This window comes from Zonotrichia leucophrys, chromosome 13 (assembly GCF_028769735.1).
Source record: "Zonotrichia leucophrys gambelii isolate GWCS_2022_RI chromosome 13, RI_Zleu_2.0, whole genome shotgun sequence".
NCBI classification, from domain to species: domain Eukaryota; kingdom Metazoa; phylum Chordata; class Aves; order Passeriformes; family Passerellidae; genus Zonotrichia; species Zonotrichia leucophrys.
The window spans coordinates 6,691,247-6,698,574 of record NC_088183.1 but is presented as its reverse complement, the minus strand read 5'-3'; positions in this window follow the sequence as shown (position 1 = coordinate 6,698,574).

Here is a 7,328-nt window from a genome sequence, read left to right as displayed (position 1 = left end):
TTTGGATAAATAGCTGCAGGACGAAGGTGACCAGAGGTGGCCATTATTTGCCAATATTTTCTTCCCAGTCCCAAGTGATATTGCTGTTTTGCTAAAGCCAGAGCTTTCAAGGCTTTGGAGCCTCTGAAGTTGTCTGACTATGAAGTGGCAGCCATGGTCCAGGTGAAAGCCCTGTAGAGATGGTGTTGAGCAGGTTCAAACCATCCTAAACACACCATGAAAGGACCCAGGTGAAGTGAGGGCAGGAGTCTGAAGGTTTGTGTCATTTTTGCCCTCATGTATCCAGGAGAAGGATTGGGGATCAGCATGGACAAATCCATCTCCTGCTACATGGAGGGAGGGAAACAGGGTTGGAAACAGGCAAAGGAGGAAGAACATGGCCTAATCATGGTTTGTTTTGTTTTCTTTGTTTTTTTTTTTTTTTCACTAGGGATGCTCAAATAACTCAATCCCAGAGGACCAGTTTCATGTGCTACTGAAGTTCTCAGCCCAGTCTCCCTCTCCAGGACTCCTCGTGTGAACAATCATGAGCAGGCCTGTCAGGCAGTCTGTCCTGCCCTGTGAAATTCCCCATGCCACCCCTCTGGGCAGCCAAGAATCCATCATGTTTGCATTCCACCAGATCCTTCAGCTCCCCACACCCAGGCGCCAAAACCAGGAGATTTTTGCAAATATTAACATTTCTGGCTGCCACTTGTGTGCCTGTTTACTCTGAGCTGTGTGTGAAACCTCTCTGATACTCCACACACAGCGTGGGCTTGGCCAGAGCAGCTTTGTCCTCCCAGCCTTCCCTGTGATGGGTTGTGTGTCAGCCCCAGCCATCCTGCTGGTCACTGCCTGCAGGATGCCTGGAATGCTCCTCTCTTTCACTTGGATCTCTGGTTCAGGGTGCTGAGTGTTCATAGATGTGCTAAGCTGCCCCTTCAGAGCCTGAAGCATTTGTAGCTTTTGATTTTTAATGTTTTTTTAGGTTTCTGACCTCAGTTCTCTCTAGGAGGGTGTGGGAAAGGTCTTCATGACCTCATCTTACAGAAATGGGCTGGGCAGGCTGGGCTGCTCAGGATGCTGAGTCTTGTCCATTAGCATCCACATTCCAGGCTCAGAACACAGTAGCCATGAAACCCATGCCTGTGGTCACATCACTGACCCAGATTGCTTTCTCCTGCCTGGGCTGAGGCTCTTTGCTATACTCATTACTTGCATTAGAGACATCTGCAGAGCCCAGTCCTCTCCCTGATGTCACATATGAAAGTCTTCAGCCCATTCAGTGGAAACAGAGAGAATTCATTTACCATTACACAGCTTTCAAAAGCCAAGGGACGTTTCTGCAGAAGAAGATTCCACAAGAACAGTATTTCTCAGTGCAGCATTTCACACACAGCACAGGTTATTGGGCATAAATGTCTCCCCTTGCTATTCATTTCACATTTTTCTATCTGCGAAAGATGCAGATGTGCTCCCAAATCTCATTCATTTTGGAGAAACTCAGACTCCACACTGCCTGCAGCTCAGCAGCCTCAGCCTGGAGGCACCTCCTGTGCTCCCAAGAGGATTTAAAAGCAGCTCTTTAGAGCCTGGCTCTACTTCTCCCCCTTCTTACAGCCACACACTGAAAGCTGGAGCCTGAGAATCACCAAAGTGGTCACCCAAAACAAAATGGAAGACATTCAGTTGCCATTGAGAGAAATAACCATCTCCCTTAAAGAAAACAATTTAAGTGGCTGTACCTTTGTTAAAAAATCTGAAAAATCCTCCAAAAGCTTTTCCTTCTGGAGCTGTCACCATAACAACGAATGTTTGCAAAGGATGCAGTGGGGAGGGAGCAGGGGAGATGTGCCCTTTGTCAGCACAGAGTTCCTGCCCAGCCCCACAGCTGATGGCCACAGGTGATGCCAGGGCTGAGGGGCAAACCAGCATAGCCCTGGGAATATTGCACAAACCTGAGCTGTTCCCAGTGTCTGTGTGGTGAGGCTGTGGCAGTGCTTGGTTGGGCAGCTCAGTGCTCTCAAACCCTGTGTCAGAGCTGCCCTGAACTGTCCTGGGGCCAGGGCTGCCGTGGGAGCCAGCTGAAGGTGACAGGGACAGGGGGTGGCTGCAGCTCCTGCCTCTGGTTTTGGCAGTACAGAAAATACTGAGAGTGATGATCTTACCACAGGGATGAATTGATCTTTTACAAAGTCCTGCCTTTGCTTCCCATCCAAACTCACAAACTGATTTATTTGTAACAGGAGATGAGGAGGCTCCTTCCTACTCCTTTTTCAGGGCAATGAGCTGGGGCACTGCCTTGCCCAGGACAGTTGTCAAAAGAGGCAATAACCCATCCTGGAGACACAGCAGCAGGGCCCCTGCTACCTTTCCCCTTTCTCCAGCTACCTGGGCTGGCTGTGCTCCTCTGCTTTACTCTGCAAAATAACAATGCACACTGTCTGGTCCTGCCTCTCCTGCCCAGAGTGAATGTCACCCTGAAGGAGCGTGGTATTCCCCATGGGAAGCTGAGCTCTGTGAGCTGCACCACTCGAAGGCACTGAGTGCTCCCAGAGGAAATGCTGTGCAAAGCCACATTTCCCCTGATACCTTAAATATCCTAAATGCCTGGGGAGAAATAAGTCTCTTCTCTCTTCAGCACGAAATGGCTTTCAAAGTAGATTTGCAGGCTCCAGACTCACCTCCCTCGTGTCTGGTGTGAGCTCTTCAGCGAAGGCAGAGAGGAAACTGCTCCTCCAATAATAAATTGCAGGCACGTGCTCCCCTGAGCAGTTGTTTGGAAAGAGTCCCATATGCCTTGTGCCAAATTTGCTGGCCAGGGAAGCTCAGTGGTATTAGCATGTTCCAGTTAATTAGGGCTGTGAGTCGTCCTTTTCATCGCCTGAAGAGCTGGGAGAAGGACAAAGCCAGAGCTCTGCCTTTATAAGGCTTTGTGCTTTCCAGCACGGGCTCTGCTCAGCTCTGTGTGCTCTGCTCACACCCTGGGGACACAGCTCTTCCCCGTGGGGCACTCGGTGTCATACCTATCTCTGAGTGTCAGACATGGCTTGTGAGTCATGTTTCTGGGGAGCACGCAGCCAAATGGGTTTTCAGCCAAATCCCTGCGTTTAAATCAGGAGTGGATCTGACCCTCCTGGCCCACACACTGCTGCCAGCCCAGCCCACAGGTAACCTGCTCCCTGCCCACAGCTGATGTGGGTCCCCACGGGACCAGAAAAGATGGAACAAAACAGTGAAAGAGCAAATGTGATCCTGCTGCTGCCATGGTGGTGCTGAGACCTGGATCCCAGCTCCTGGGTACCTGGTGCCTTTTGGCAACACCAAGCCCAGAGAAGACAAGTCATGCTCTGAATTTTCCAGCCACTTGCATCACTTTCAGTCTTGACACTTTGGAAGAGTTTAGGCTGGGGCTGCCATCAGCCCATCCAGCTCTGCCTGTTCTCATCACACAATCCAGCATTTATAGAGCTGTTTGTCATCTCAGGAGTGACAGCCTGGGCAAAAATGTCTTTGTGGAACTGTGCAGGAAGAGTATCCAGTCTGGGAGAGCAAGACCTTGATGACAGAACACGCTGCCTAAATGAGATGGGCAGCTTAGAAAGAAATCCCATAGGGCAAAGTGGGAAACAGCTGCCACTGCTGCACACCCAAGCACCAGGTCCTCTGCTCCAGGGGTGAGTTTGCCACAGTGAAGCATTTTTATAACATTTTTTATGTACAGAGAACTGATATACATCAAATGACTTGCCCAAAGGCTGACAGAGAGTCTGTGAGAGATGGGGGAAACATGTTCAGACCCAAAATCTCATCCATGTTTCTGTTTTACCCAGACAACTGCTGGTCTACATCGTATCGTATTTTTGCAATCCCGGCTCTGAAGAGCTTATCTGACTGCAATTATCCTCTTCTGCAGAAGCTGTTTTCTACCTGGCTCAGTACACAAACAACAAGCAACCCTCTAATAAATTAACAAAGCTTTGAGTGCAGTGACTTGCAGAAATGGCAGCTAAATGCAGGGGCCAGTTCTGGGCTCAGCAGTGCTGATGTCTGCCTGGACAAACTGCCTGGAGTCCTTCTGTCCTGATGTGATTTTGTGTGTCAGAGTGAGATCCAGGGTGGGAAGGGGCTGAAAGGGGTAAACCTTCCTAGGCATTAATTGTTTAATCAGAGGAGCCCTGTGGGTTTGCCCCTAGTGGGGCAGGAGCTGAGGTGTGGTGAAGTGTTCAGCAGGACAAATCCCATAAATCCCATAAATCTTTTTCCATATGATCATCTCCTTCCTGACTCACTGACCCTCATCCTGCAGACACACCCAGCATCCCTGACTTCTGCCTGGCCTGGAGGTGAGCAGAGCTGTGGCAGACCCAGGCCAGTCCCAGGCTAACCCAAGGTTCATCTCTCCTCCTGCTTCTCCAGTGCCTCTCCCTGACACTATCAGTGTCAGATAGCTCAGATATTTTAGCCAAACCTTGTCCCTGATGGTGTCTCTGCTCCTTCACTAGTTCCAGGAATGTTCACACAGGGACAAAAAGCTGTTATGAAATGAGAATCTGTTTTTAAATTCAGAGAAGGTACAGACAGCTTCCATCCGCCCTCCCACCCCTGAGTCTCTTTGTGGCTGATTTAGTTCCCAAATGCATCAGACTCCCAAATCCACTGCATCCGTGAACTCTGGGGTTCAGATGGAAAAGGGGCTTTTGTGTTACCAAAACTTGCTGATGCATTTGGAGGCTGCTCAGGAAAACACAGGCATGACACCTCAGGAAGGAGCAGTGGAAATGTTTTGGTTACATGCAGGTGGAATTAAACAGATGTTTAAAAAATGAAAAGCTGCTTTTCTAAGTATGTCACTGTTGCTGCTCCAGATGAAGCAGGATGAACCAGAGCATCTGGAAGCCTTGGTAACAGTTTTCTTAGAGATTCCTCCCAGCAAGTGAACAGATAATCCACCTTCCTTTTCTGACACAAGTGAAGCCACAGCAGATGGCTTACAGCTGCAGGGTGGTCAGACTGAGAACCTGCCTGCTCACAGAGGCACAGCAGATTACAGGCCAAAAGACAGCTCTCTTCTCTGCCCCATTTCTCAGCCTTTTGACATCATTTTTGCTCCCTGGAGCACAAAATTCATTGTTGTATTTCTCAGAAGCACGGGTGAGCAGACTCACTCCTAATAAAAGCCCAACCACTGGGAAAGGCTTTTGAGCTGCAAAGATCTTTGAATGATCCCATCGTGTCTGGAAGGACATGAGGCTCCTGGGACACCCATGCAGGCATTTGTGGGTATCCAGCCTGTGTGTGAGAATACCCCAGGCTGGAGGTGACAACAGAGCATGCAGTGGGTCCTGGCATCTCTGCTCGGGGCTGCACAGCTTCCACACCCCAGCACAATGCAAGGCACCATCTTTGTATTCCCCATCCTCCTCCTTCAGAGTGTTGCTGGTTGGGGCTGGGAAGACCCTCAGCTGCTTTGGGATCTGTAAGCTGTGTGGGGAGGTTGTTTGGTGTTCAGGTGCTGCAGTTTGTGCCACCACTGCTCCTCTGAACCCACCAGGAGTGACAGGGTCTGGCACTGCAGCCCCCAGGTGTCCCTCCCCTGTGAGGGAGCCAGGCTGAGCTGCACCTGCTGCTGTAATTCTGCTGTGGTGGGTGAGCTTAGGCAGACTGGCAGGCAGCCCTGTCTGTGGCACTGTCAGAGGAGCCTGACCCCAGGGACAGGGCTGGGCAGCACCCAGGGGTGGGACCAAACTCCAGATTGGTGGGTGCCATTTGGGATGGCAGTCCAGGAGTGCTGAGGGCTCAGCTGCACCTTTTTGCTCTGTCTGGTTGAAGAGCTGAGGTGATGTTTTGGGAGCACAGCGGGTTTTGGTGCTCCCCTGTACCCCTGAGATGTGGGACAGGACATCCTGGGGACTTGCACTGACTCATCCATGATTTAAGAGCTTGCATTTGATGTCATCCAGCAAAGACCACGTGCCAAAAACGACAGGAATTCACCCCATGGTCCTGATGAAGGTTCACAGCTTCAGGCTGCACAAATTTCTCTCCTGTCAATTACTGCCTTCTCCCCAAGCATCTCATTTCAGCCCTGGGAAGAGAAAAATGGGGAGTGGTGGCAAAGGAATCTGGGGAACAAGCAAGGAAAATCTCACACAGAAGAGAAAGGAGGGGAAAAAAATAATCTTGAGCTGAAATCAACCATCCACTGCTGAGGACCCTGGAGAGGAGGAGTATCCATGCACTGGGAACAGGGGAGCAGAATGCTCCACTCACTGCTGCTCCTTCCCTCTCTGCACCCCCTGGGACACAGCAATGGCTCTCTCCAAGCAGTTCTGTCTTGTCCTGCTTCCCTCCACTCCCAGTTTTCCTGAGCAGCTAAATCAACAGCCTTAGGGGAAATGAGGGGGGAGAAAACATGAAACTCCCACAAAAATCCAGTTAGCACAGCTGGTGGATTTCATTCCTAGTCCTTTCCTTCTGAAGGGGAGACAGAGAGATGAGGGGGAAGATGGGACTCATAAGGACTCTTGTCCAAGTCTTGGGTTCAAGTGTCACTTTCCATGTGATGTCAGGAATGTTCTCATTCCTCTTTTTCTGCTGAGCCATTAAAATGTTTTCTTTTTCCTGGTGTATTGTGAATTTTTGGCACAAAGGGGTGCTTGAAAAGCCTCCCTGTTTCCATTCTCACAAAGCAAAGGAGACCAAAGTTCACTGTGGGGGTAAAGAGCAAGACTTCTCTGATAGAATTCCAGCTGGAGGTACTCAAAGCCAAGGAGAGCTGTCCTTCCCCTCAGCCTCTGGGAGCATCTCCCAGCTCAGGTAAGCTACAAATTCACACATTGCCTGAGTTGGAAATCCTGTGCTAAGAATACACAACTTCTTGAGGGCAAAATCTTTGAACAGGTGGGGCTTATCTGTGCTTATCTCTTCCCTGTGTTGCTTTAGAGTGCTTTCCTTTTGCAGATTTGGACACGAGGATGCTGCTTTTCTGTCCCTCCCTCTTTCTTACTTCAGGTGTGTGGACAGTGCTGAGCATCCTAAAATTAAAAATCACTCATGTGGTTTCCACATCCACAATGAATCTGGCTCTGGAGCAGACCAAGCCCCTGTAAAGTGGCTAAAACTTTTTAGCATTACTTCTGTGTGTATCTCAGGAGTCCCATCCCAAAGCTGCATATTGCTCCGAGCCCTGTGCAAACACTGGGACAGAGGAGGGTGGAGGGAGGCCTGTGAAAGCTCTGCTGAGCTGCAGGACCTGCAGAGCCCTTGCTGCAGGGGAGATCCCCCTCTGGACATGACTGTGAGTTCAAATCTTGAGGAGATGGGGCAGCTGTGGGGTGAGGGCA